Source organism: Lathamus discolor, chromosome 10 (assembly GCF_037157495.1).
Source record: "Lathamus discolor isolate bLatDis1 chromosome 10, bLatDis1.hap1, whole genome shotgun sequence".
NCBI lineage: Eukaryota > Metazoa > Chordata > Aves > Psittaciformes > Psittacidae > Lathamus > Lathamus discolor.
In genome coordinates this window covers 21,218,982-21,231,752 of record NC_088893.1, presented here as the reverse complement: position 1 = coordinate 21,231,752, position 12,771 = coordinate 21,218,982, and the positions used below count along the sequence as shown (strand labels likewise).

Genomic DNA, 12,771 nt, shown 5'->3' with positions numbered 1-12,771 from the left:
CTCTAATCTTAGATTCTGTTAGATCTCTTACGTTCCCTGGTATTCTTTTCCCCTGGATGCTCTTCTCTAGTAATCTCTTAGGTCCTCTTCCCTTCTATTCTCTTCCCTGTATTCAACTGTATTCTTACCTTCTCTTCCATTAGATTGTCTCAGAACCTCTGCTCTTGTAATCACTCACATTCCAGAGGAAGGAAGGAGGGAGGGAGGGAGGGAGGGAGGGAAGGAAAAAAGGAAGGAGGGAAGCAAGGAGAGAGGGAAGGAGGGAGAGGAAAGAAGGAGGGAGGGAAAGGAGCCATTTACGGCCATTTCTATCCCATTTTTGCCCTGTTCTCACCAGTTTAAGCCATTTTTTGGCTATTTCTCACCCATCTTAAACATTTTTTCCCATTTCTAAACCATTTTTGGCCATCTCTAACCCAAATTTGGCCACTTCTAACCCATTTTATGCCATTTTTTGCCACTTCTAACCAATTTCTGATCATTTCTAACCCGTTTTGAGCCATTTTTTGTAATTTCTAACCCATTTTAAGACATTTTGGCTTTTTTTTTAACACATTTTTCCCATTTCTAGCCCATTTTAATGTTGGTTGGGGGGGGTGTTTGTATTTCTGAAGTGGTTTTGGCCATTTCCAACCCATTTTTTGCCAAATTCTGACCCATTTTAACGCTTTTATGCCCACTTCTAAACCGTTTTGAGCTTTTATTTGCAATTTCTAAACTCTTTTCGCCGTTTCTAACCCAATTTTGGCCACTTCTAACCTGTTTAATGCCATTTTTTTCAATTTCTGCCTCTTTTTGGCCCGTTTCTGACTCCGTTTAAACCACATTTTTCTTTTTCTAACGCATTTTTGCCCATTTGTCACCAGTTTTAAGCCAGTTTTGACCATTTCTAACCCATTTTTTGCCACTTCTAACATCATTTATGCCATTTTTAGCCCTTTGTAACCCTTTTGTGTCCGATTCTATCCTCTTTTAAGCCATTTGGCCCTTTCTAAACCATTTTTCTTCATTTCTAACCAATTTTTTGCCACTTCAAACACATTATTTCCCATTTCTTACCCATTTTAAGCTATTTTTTTTCTGTTTCTAACCCGTTTTCCCCCATGTCTACCCTGTTTTAAGCCATTTTTGTTTATTTCTAAACTGGGCACGGGTCGCTGCTGCCATCCTGTGGCCAAAACGGGGTACTGCAGGTGTTGGAGATGGGGGGGCAAGTGAGAGGCTCAGTGCAGCGCTAGCTGCTGCCATCATGTGGCCAAAACGCGGTACTGCAGGTGTTGGAGATGGGGGGGGCAAGTGAGTGGCTCAGTGCAGCGGTAGCTGCTGCCATCATGTGGCCAAAACGCGGTACTGCAGGTGTTGGAGACGGGGGGGCTGGCAGTGAGTGGCCCCGTTAAGCATCGACACCCCCAGACTCCCAGTGGCTGAGGCGCCTGTCAGTCACTCGCAGTCCCGCCCCGTTTCCGCTCAGCCCCCCCACGCCTCCCATTGGCTGAGGCGCCTGTCAGTCACTCGCAGTCCCGCCCCGTTTCCGCTCTGCCCCCGCCACGGCGCCCATTGGCTGAGGCGCCTGTCAGTCACTCTCAGTCCCGCCCCGTTTCCGCTCTGCCCCCCACGGCGCCCATTGGCTGAGGCGCCTGTCAGTCACTCTCAGTCCCGCCCCGTTTCCGCTCTGCCCCCCCACGGCGCCCATTGGCTGAGGCGCCTGTCAGTCACTCGCAGTCCCGCCCCGTGTCCGCTCTGCCCCCCCACGGCGCCCATTGGCTGAGGCGCCTGTCAGTCACTCTCAGTCCCGCCCCGTTTCCGCTCTGCCCCCCCACGGCGCCCATTGGCTGAGGCGCCTGTCAGTCACTCTCAGTCCCGCCCCGTGTCCGCTCTGCCCCCCCACGGCGCCCATTGGCTGAGGCGCCTGTCAGTCTCTCTCAGTCCCGCCCCGTTCCCGCTCTGCCCCCCCACGGCGCCCATTTGCTGAGGCGCCTGTCAGTCACTCGCAGTCCCGCCCCGTTTCCGCTCAGCCCCGCAAACGGCGCCCATTGGCTGAAGCGCCTGTCAGTCACTCTCCGTCCCGCCCCGTTTCCGCTCTGCCCCCCCACGGCGCCCATTGGCTGAGGCGCCTGTCAGTCACTCTCAGTCCCGCCCCGTTTCCTCTCTGCACCCCCACGGCGCCCATTGGCTGAGGCGCCTGTCAGTCACTCTCAGTCCCGCCCCGTTTTCGCTCTGCCCCCCCAAGGCGCCCATTGGCTGAGGCGCCTGTCAGTCTCTCTCAGTCCCGCCCCGTTCCCGCTCTGCCCCCCCCACGGCGCCCATTGGCTGAGGCGCCTCTCAGTCACTCGCAGTCCCGCCCCGTGTCCGCTCTGCCCCCCCACGACTCCGATTGGCTCAGCCGCTTGTCAGTCACTCGCAGTCCCGCCCCGTTCCCGGTCTGCCCCCCCACGGCGCCCATTGGCTGAGGCGCCTGTCAGTCTCTCTCAGTCCCGCCCCGTTCCCGCTCTGCCCCCCCACGGCGCCCATTGGCTGAGGCGCCTGTCAGTCACTCGCAGTCCCACCCCGTTTCCGCTCTGCCCCCCCACGGCGCCCATTGGCTGAGGCGCCTGTCAGTCACTCTCCGTCCCGCCCCGTTTCCGCTCTGCCCCCCCACGGCGCCCATTGGCTGAGGCGCCTGTCAGTCTCTCTCAGTCCCGCCCCGTTTCCGCTCTACCCCCCCACGGCGCCCATTGGCTGAGGCGCCTGTCAGTCTCTCTCAGTCCCGCCCCGTTCCCGCTCTGCCCCCCCACGGCGCCCATTGGCTGAGGCGCCTGTCAGTCACTCTCAGTCCCGCCCCGTTTCCGCTCTGCCCCCCCACGGCGCCCATTGGCTGAGGCGCCTGTCTGTCACTCTCAGTCACGCCCCGTTTCCGCTCTGCCCCCCCACGGCGCCCATTGGCTGAGGCGCCTGTCAGTCACTCTCAGTCCCGCCCCGTTTCCGCTCTGCCCCCCCACGGCGCCCATTGGCTGAGGTGCCTGTCAGTCACTCTCAGTCCCGCCCCGTTTCCGCTCTGCCCCCCCAAGGCGCCCATTGGCTGAGGCGCCTGTCAGTCTCTCTCAGTCCCGCCCCGTTCCCGCTCTGCCCCCCCCACGGCGCCCATTGGCTGAGGCGCCTGTCAGTCACTCGCAGTCCCGCCCCGTTTCCGCTCTGCCCCCCCACGGCGCCCATTGGCTGAGGCGCCTGTCTGTCACTCTCAGTCACGCCCCGTTTCCGCTCTGCCCCCCCACGGCGCCCATTGGCTGAGGCGCCTGTCAGTCACTCTCAGTCCCGCCCCGTGTCCGCACTGCACCCCCACGGCGCCCATTGGCTGAGGCGACTGTCAGTCACTCGCAGTCCCGCCCCGTTTCCGCTCTGCCCCCCCACGGCGCCCATTGGCTGAGGCGCCTGTCAGTCACTCTCAGTCCCGCCCCGTTTCCGCTCTACCCCCCCACGGCGCCCATTGGCTGAGGCGCCTGTCAGTCTCTCTCAGTCCCGCCCCGTTCCCGCTCTGCGCCCCCATTGCTCCCCGCTCTGCCTCCCCGCCGCGACTACCCCCCCGCCGCTGCTGGGCTCCCCCAGACCCCTTCGGTGCCCCGGTTCCTCCTGGGTCGGAGCCGCCGTAATGTAGCCGTGCTGGTGCGGAAGCCACCCGAAGGGGGCGAGTCCTCCGAAGGGACCCTATTGGCTCCCAGGGGGTCCCAGAGGAGCAGACACCTAACATTGCCCGCTTATCACCCTCCATTTCCTCCCATTACCCTCCATAACTGGGGACAACTCGGCACGGTTCGGCTCGGCACGGCACGGCACGGCACGGCTTGGCACGGCTCGGCTCGGCACGGCTCTGCTCGGCACGGCTCGGCACGGCTCGGCACGGCACGGCTCGGCACGGCTCGGCACGGCACGGCTCGGCACGGCACGGCTCGGCACGGCACGGCTCGGCACGGCTCGGCACGGCACGGCTCGGCACGGCTCGGCACGGCACGGCACGGCTCGGCACGGCTCGGCTCGGCACGGCTCGGCTCGGCTCGGCACGGCTCGGCTCGGCTCGGTTCGGCTCCATACGTGGGAGAACCGAGGAATCGGGGCACCGAGGGGGTCTGGGGCAGCCCGGCATCGGCAGGGGGTAGTCGGGGAGGGCCGGGGCTGTTGTCAAGAAGGGAACCGAGTGGAGCCGAAGCAGCCCAAAGGGGCGGAGCCGACCGAAGGGACCTGAGTGGCTCCGAGGGGTTCGACAGAAGCCGCTCCCCCTCATTTCCATTACCCCTCATTAACCCCAGTTACCCCACCCTTGTCCTCTATTAATTCCCTATTACCTCCCCATTGCCTCCCCTTACTTCTCCCTCTCCCCTACTGCCCTCCCCATTGCCCTACATGGGATTCTGTGGGGGGATTTGGGGGTCTAGAGTCCCATTATGGGGGTCTATGGGGAGATTAGGGAGAATATGGGGTTCTGGAGTCCCTACATGGGGGTCTATATGGGGATTTGGGGGTCTGGAGTACAATTATGGGGATCTATGGGGGGGATTTGGGGGTCTGGAGACCCTACAGGGGGGTATATAGTGTGATGGAGATCCTTCATGGGGTTCCATGGGGGAATATGGGAGGATACGGGGGTCTGGAGTCACATTATGGGTGTCGATGGGGGGATTTGGGGGTCTGGAGTCCCTATATGGGGATCTGTGGGGGGATTAGGGGGCATATGGCGGTCTGGAGTCACTACATGGGGTTCTGTGGTGGTTTGGAGACCCTTTATGAGGGTCTGTGGGGGGATTAAGGGGGACATGGGTGTCTGGAGTCCCTAGATGGGGGCCTATAGTGGTCTAGAGACCCTTCTTGGGGTTCTGTGTGGGAATATGGGAGGATATGGGGGGATTTGGGGTTTGGAGTCCCATTATGGGGGTCTGTGTGGGAATATGAGGGGATTTTGGGGTCTCGAGTCCCATTATGGTGGTCTATGGGGGAATATGGGAGTCTGGAGTGCCTACATGGCATTCTCTGGGGGGATATAGGGGGAGACAGGGTGTCTATGGGGGGAGATAAGGTGTCTATGTGGGGATATGGATGGCTGGAGTCCCTAAATGGGATTCTATGGGGGTGATATGGGGTGTTTTCAGAGGGATATGGGGGAATTCGAGGGTCTGGAGACCCATAATGGAGTCTGTCAGCATCTATGGGGGGATTAGGGGAGATATGGCAGTCTATGGTGCTTCGGAGAAAACTCCAGGAACAAACTCACCAACAAAGGGTTCAAGGTTCAAGCAGGTATTCTTTATTGCGGCGCTGGCAGACACGGGGGACAGCTCCTCCTAACCTGTGTCTCCGAATTGCTAAACAAGCCATCCTTATATACTCACTAAGCATACATATTCATTACGGACAGACATGCATATTATAGAATCATAGAATAGTTACGGTTGGATAGAATCTCAAGATCATCCAGTTCCAACCCCCCCTGCCATGGGTAGGGACACTTCACCCTAAACCATACCACACAAGGCTATGTCCAACCTGGCCTTGAACACTGCCAGGGATGGAGCATTCACAATCTCCCTGGGCAACCCATTCCAGTGCCTCACCACCCTAACAGGAAAGAACTTCTTCCTTGTATCCAATCTAAACTTCCCCTGTTTCAGTTTGAACCCGTTACCCCTTGTCCTGTCACTGCAGTCCCTGACAAAGAGTCCCTCCCCAGCATCCCTATAGGCCCCCTTCAGGTACTGGAAGGCTGCTATGAGGTCTCCACACAGCCTTCTCTTCTCCAGGCTGAACAGCCCCAACTTCCTCAGCCTGTCTTCATACGGGAGGTGCTCCAGTCCCCTGATCATCCTCGTGGCCTCCTCTGGACTTGTTCCAGCAGTTCCATGTCCTTTTTATGTTGAGGACACCAGAACTGCACACAATGCTCCAGGTGAGGTCTCACAAGAGCAGAGCAGAGGGGCAGGATCACCTCAAGTTCATGAGGCTATTTACATCATTCTTCTAGAATGTTTCCCCACAGGCATACAAAAACAGGGTGCTGGTCTCTGAGGGTCGTTTACTTCTTCCAACAATCTTCAGCACTTGTAACAGCCTTTGAAGCACTCTTTCCAGTGAATTCCCTCTTTCCCAGTACTTTCTAAGGCAAAAGTGAGGGAATACCGGCTTTCGACCGAAGGGAGCCGAGCTGAGCTGAAGCCACCCAAAGGGGACAGAGTCGTCCGAAGGGAGCCAAGTGCAGCCTGAAGGAGTCGAAGCCTCCCGAAGGGAGCCCAGCAGAGCCAAAGCCACCCGAAGGGGACGGAGCCACCCGTAGCAACCTGAGTGGCTCTGAGACGAGCCGATGCCTCCCATTACTCCCCCATTACCCCCACTGCCTGCCATTACCCATTACCCCCTCTTAACCCCCATTCCGCCACCATTGCCCGCTATTACCCTCTATTAGAACCACAGAATCACAGAATAGTTAGGGTTGGAAAAGACCCTCAGATCATCCACTTTCAAGCCCCCTGCCATGGGCAGGGACAGAATATTTACCGCACTGCTCGGCTCGGCACAGCTCCGCTCCGCAAGAGGGAGAACCGAAGAACCGGGGCACCGAGGGGGTCTGGGGCAGCCCGGCAGCGGGAGGGGGGAGTCGTGGTGAGGCGGGGCTGCTGTCCCAGCGTGCAGCTGGAGCTGTGTCCCCCTTCCCATCCCTCCCGCTGGAGACACTCATGTTCCCCGCGGCCGCTCAGTGTCACGGTCTCCAACGGCAAAAGGAGGCCTTGCCCTGGCTGCTGTGTACCAGCACACATCAGAGCCAGGCGCTCCTCTTAGCAACTCCCACACCCATCACAGCAGCATTCCTGGGAGAGGATTTTGTATTTAATGGAATTCAGGCTCTGGATGATGGGGGGTCTTTAATTTTCGAATTGCTGAACAAGGGAACGCGGCTTTATTTTCAGTATATGTGTGGTTATGAAGCTTATCGGGGTTTAGCTCGGCGCAGGAACGTCCAAGAGTTGCTGGGCGAAGGTTTGTTTGGCTCTGGTGGGTGGGAAGATGGCAGTGATGAGAGAAGAAAGTGGTTTAAATCCGAGAGATGATGAGGAAAGGGTGGGAAAGGGCTGTTAGGGGGGAGAGATGGTGGGGGGGATAATGGCGGTTAAATGGGATAGATGATGAGAAAGGGGGCGGCGGGGTAAGCAACGGCCGCTCCCCAGCCCAGTTTACATCCTCCGGGGGACAGCAACTACTGACTGGGGTGTCAGAGCTGATGCTTCCCTGCCCCTTTCCTATGGGCAGCACCGGTTCTTACAGTCGCTACCTCCGTACCAAAAGCCATTCCAGGCCTTTGCCTCTGATGACAGGACAAGGCTGGGGCTGTTCTGCCCAAGCTCCCCAAGTGGTGAAAGCAGAGAGGCACTTTTATGTACACGATGCTGCTCAGTGGCTGACCACAGAGAGCTGGGGCGTCCATCTGTGCTCCCAAACGCTGTAGAACTCTGCACCCCCTGCCGCTCCTGCCAGCGAGTGCCGCAGTTGCACTTCGCTGCTGGCATCATGCAGTCCGTGGTGGGCGAGATGGACTCTTCTGCCAGCGTGTGGAGTGAGCAGCTCAGTTCCTCTGGCTGCCCAAGGCATCCCCTTAAAACAATCACTCCAATGCTCTGATTCTTTATTATGGAATTCTGTACCTACCTCCTGGCCTGCAATCCAGTTTCAGCTAGTCACAAAATGCTAGCTAGACAACAATACACGGAGGGGAGTAAACTTCACATAGCATCACATGCTCCACAACACACCTTATTTTTAATATTTGTTATAAAATATTTCATAGAAAAAAATAGAAGGCAAGTCGGCACAGTCTTGATGTCAACCTTAAAGTCCATACTATACATACCTTCAGAAAAAAATCAAGACATGCACCATCAACATGCCTTGTGCTTGCAGACCTCTAAGGATTCATTCCTCTCCCTTGTCCTTTCTTGGTGGAACAAAGGGTGACTGCAGTGAAATGGTAGCAGCCGACATCCTGCTGAGAGATCAGGCAGGATTCCTGATCCTTAACATCAAGTTGGATAGGAATATAAAGCTTCCTCTGTTGGTGCAGCTTTGTGAAGACTACCACCAAGCTGAATATTATAAATACTAGTGAAAAAATAAATACTTGTAAAAATAAATACTACTATTATGCTAGCAAAACTAAATACTATATCTAAAAATATTTTAAAATATATAAAAAGTATATATAAATATAAAATGTATAAAAATATATATAAAAATAAATGCTATATAAAAGTATTTTGCATCATCTTATAGTATAGCTGGTGCTAGAAGCCACTAGAGCTTTTGCATTGTTTAGACAATCCTGCCTCTAACTCACTGGCAGCTTTGAGTTTCAGTAGAACTGCTCTGATAGAAGCACACAGGTGAGGGACACAGATACCCACATGCTTTTTCTCGAGCCTACGCACAGCCAGGACTGCCTCACTCTATTCGTCACAAGCTGAGTATTTTTATTTTGGGTTAAAGTGAATAGCAACACGTCTGTCCTTGTCAACTGCCTCCCTACAGAAAAGAAATTGCTTTTATTTTTCCAGGCACAGCTTTTGACCATCCTAAGATTTAACAGATACACGCTCTATTTCATCTCCCAACTGCAAAAATACGTAAAGCTCTGGGATCCAGAGCGCAACCCTATGCCTGCCCACATGTGCCTGCTTTTTCAACAAGGAGCCACTGAGCACCCCCGAGAGCACCGACATCAATGTTCAGCAAACACGGTTTCTGAAGTTTTAAGCCAAAAACCATATATTGATCTTTGGCCATAGCAGAAGCGACCCCTCACTTGAACTCTATGAAAAAGCAGCAACACAAATTGCAAACACACTGCAGCAACAGGTTCTGAAACATTTAGATCCAGAACGAGGGAGAAAAATCTGCTCCATTGCACACATGGGAAAGAGGCAGGCAGAGAAAAGAGTCAGCATTCATAATCCCTACAGGGCATGGGCATTCTTCCATTCCTGAACCTGTCTGTTAGGTCTACATATTGCAGCATGACTACAGCAATATTGAAGAGTAGGCAATGACAGCCCTTCTGCTAGACCTGCAACTGACCGATGCTATTTACGCAGCAGGACACATAGACAGAGGGCCATGTGGAGCCGGGCTTGGCACTCCAGGATCTTCCATCTGCCAGCTTCTCCCCTATTTAATACAGTGATGGGTGGCAGGACAGATGACTAGAAAAAGAAAAATAAGACAAGGGAGAAGATTGAGGAGCAGAGGGAGAAAGAAAGGTCAGGAATCACGAACAGAGACAAGATGATCTGCAGAGAGACGGAGAAAGAGAACATACGGTCAGTGATCAGCACAAGGGCATGGAAAGGTGGGGGGGAAAGCAGAGAAGAAAGGAGAGACAAGGACTGGGTACAGGACATACAGACAGAGAGAGAAAAGGGACAGGGAACAGGATAAAATCATTGAGAAATAAAGAAAGGGCCAGATCTGTAGAAAGAGAATAAAAAGAAAAAAAAAAAAAAAAAAGAAAAAGAAACCCAGCAATGGGCTACAGGACAGATGGAGGAAGAGAAAAATGGACCAGGGAGTAGGACATACAAGAAAAGAAAGGAAGAGTCAGCTGGACAGGGAGGTACAACAAGGAACAAGAGGACAGACAGCAGAACAGAAAAGTAAAGACAGAAGAAATGGGGACAGGAAGCAGGCCAGAGGGACAGTGAGAGGAAAGAAGGGGCAGTGAGCAGTACAGAGGTGGAGAGAGAAACAGCATTGGGACAGAAGGATCAAAAGAGAAGAGAGACAGGAAGAAGGCTGGGATGCAGAGGGGACAAGGATGGATACAAGAAGCAGGACATATTGTCAGACAAAGACATAGACAGGGAGGAAGACAAGGTGATACAGAGAGAGGGGAAAGGGACAGGAAGGCAGGACAACATGAAAGGCAAAAATAAGATGACAGGGAGCAGGACAGAGAGTTAGGGCGAAAAGCCTAGGATGGGGATCAGGATGGACAGGCAGAGAGGTACAAAAAAAGCCCTTGGCTGCAGGACAGAGATGGACTGTGACAGGGAGCAGGACAGAGTGACAGAGAAACCAAGAAAAAAAAAAAAAAACAACAAAAAACCCCAGAGGGAACAGGACAGGGAAACAGGGGGAAGATAAGGACATAGAAAGTGTTGTAGGGACAGGGAGCATGAGAGAGACATGGAACAAGACAGGAAAACAGGATGGGAGGCAGAACAAAGGGAAAGAGAAACAAGGTCTGGGAGCAGGACAAAGAGATGGAAGAGAAAGAATAGTGATGGACTGCAGGACAAATATGGGGGAATTAAAAACAAATATACACAGGGAGCAATAGGATGACAGAGAGAAAAAGGTGACAAAGAGCAAGAAAGCACTGGAGAAAAAAAAGCAACTGTGATGAGCAGTGGGAGAGATGAAGAAAGAAAAAATACCAGGGAAGAGAGAAAAAGGCACAGCCAGCTGGACAGGAGGATACAGTTAAATAGGATGGAAGAAGCAACGGGACAGAAAGAAAGAACAGCAAGAGTAAGCGGAGCAAAAGGACAGCAAGAGAAAAAAACGGGAGAGGGATCTGGACACATATGGGGAAGAAAAAGGGACAGATGAAAAGAGACAGAAAGAGTGACAGGGCGCAGAGCATAGAAAATAAAATCAGGGTGGCAGCAGGATGGAAATGAAGAGAGAAAGGTATTAGGAGCCCTCCTGAGAGATGGAAGGTGAAAAAAAGGGGGCAGGGAACAGCAGGGAGGGACAGAGAGAATAAGAGATTAACACAAAGGAGGTCAGGGACAGTGAGATACAGAATAAATAAAAAACAGTGACAGGAAGCAAGATAGAGGGGATAGAGAAAGAAGGAGCAAGGGAGAGAAATAGGAAGGCAGGGACACAGAGCAGGACATACAGGCACAGAGGGGAAAAGACTGCCAGGGAACAGGCCAGAGAAATTGAAACTGAGGGCAGGGGGAGGAGGAGGAGGAAGAAAGATGCAGATGAAGACAAAGAGATGGAAAAAAAACCCAACTAAGGGCTCAGGACAAAGACAGAGGATGGGAAAAAAAAAAAAAAAAAGGTGGGAGGGGGTGGGAAGAGGGAGCAAGACACAAGGACAGGAGAAGTACAGGGGAGGAAAAAAGTCATGGCAGCGTGGGAAAGACAGAGTCCCAGGGGATGGGCAGGGAGGGGCCCGGACACAGAAGAGAGAGTGGGGCAACAGTGCACCAGGAGCCTGTGACTCACCACAGCTCTGTGGCACTGCCAGAAGAAGCTGACAGTTCAGAAGCTTCTTTCTCCTCTTTGCCTCTTCTGTAACTCTGGTCACTTGGATGTTCTCCATCTAAGAGAATACACGGGTGTCTCACAGCTCTTGCAAGATGAGGCTTTCTAGGCACGTAGCCTCACTCGCTCATGCAGTACGCAGCAGTACCACACTGCTGGTGACGCACACATGCACCCTGCCTCCCACAGACACACGCCATCTTCTCTCATCACATACACTCCAGGTTCTGCTACATGCCTACACAGTAGAGGAATTCTATACAGATGTAACCTATAAGCATCCCTCTATAGTCCCCCTAAGGCTCTACGGACAATGAAGTGCCCTGCAAGCATTCTCGAAAGGTGCCAAGCTATTCTGAACCCTGAAAAAGGCAACTCCTTATGCGCCAGCCACTTGCTCAGTATGAAAAGAAACTTCAGGTGTAAAAGTAGGGATCATGCTCATCCTGACCCCTACTATGTCCTGCAACACAAGATGGTACCTTCCACATCATACTTTACAGTTCCATAAACAATAATCTACATTTAACAAAACTGCAGTTGCAGACTTAGGAGACACCTCCCCACCCCAGAACACCCCATTTAGAATCCCAGACTGGTCTGGGTTGGAAGAGACCTTAAAGCTCATCCAGTTCCACCCCCTGCGACGGGCAGGGACACCTTCCACTACAGCAGGTTGCTCCAAGCCCATCCAACCTGACCTTGAACACTGCCAGGGATGGGGCAGCCATCACCTTGTGCCAGTGCCTCACCACCTTCCTAGGGAAGAACTTCTGCCTAAGAGCTCATCTCAATCTCCCCTCTGGCAGGTTAAAGCCATTCCCCCTTGTCCTGTCACTGCAGGTCATTTCATTTCTTTTATAGGAGTTGTGTTAGAGTATTTTAAACTAAAGTGTCTGTAGGATAGATTACAGAAGGGATTAAGCCATCAAAATGAATAACAAGTCATCAGCCCATGCTGTTATTCCCTTCCACGTTGATGGTATCCCTTCAAATGCTCAACTTAAGGATGAAATAACAAGCATAATAGCTGTGCTGTTCTCCCTTGGTACCAGGGGACTGGATGATACCATACCTAAGATTTTTTTTAAAAGGTTTCAGCTAGCTTCATGCTTATAAATCCTATGCCCATTCCAGGCATGCCAGTAGAAGCATACTAGTAGAATCTAGCTAGAAGAATTAGCAGGTACAAGAGTAAGTAGTAAATTTAGATAAAACATCAGCAGAGTTTTCGTAAAGGCAATTCATGCCTGACAAATCCTTCAGAGTTATTTGGAATAATCAATGAGCACATGGACATGAGAAATTCATCTTATGTATGTACTCTGTTTTGATTTCCAGAAACCACCCAGTATAGAGCCTCGCAAAAGGCATGGGAGAACAGGAACAGTTCTCCCCAGAGAAGCAATTTATTAAAAGCTGAAGGAACTGGAATAAATGGTCAGTTCATAGGCAAAAACTGCCATAAGACTCATGAATTGATTT

General features: G+C 52.8%; 1 long non-coding RNA gene across 1 annotated transcript; it reads left to right on the top strand.

The window, feature by feature from the left end:
- Positions 1-3,503: 3,503 nt before the first annotated feature.
- Positions 3,504-6,928, top strand: LOC136019892 (uncharacterized). Its single transcript, XR_010615108.1, has 2 exons — positions 3,504-4,051; positions 5,766-6,928. It is a non-coding gene; the product is annotated as an uncharacterized LOC136019892 (long non-coding RNA).
- Positions 6,929-12,771: the final 5,843 nt, after the last annotated feature.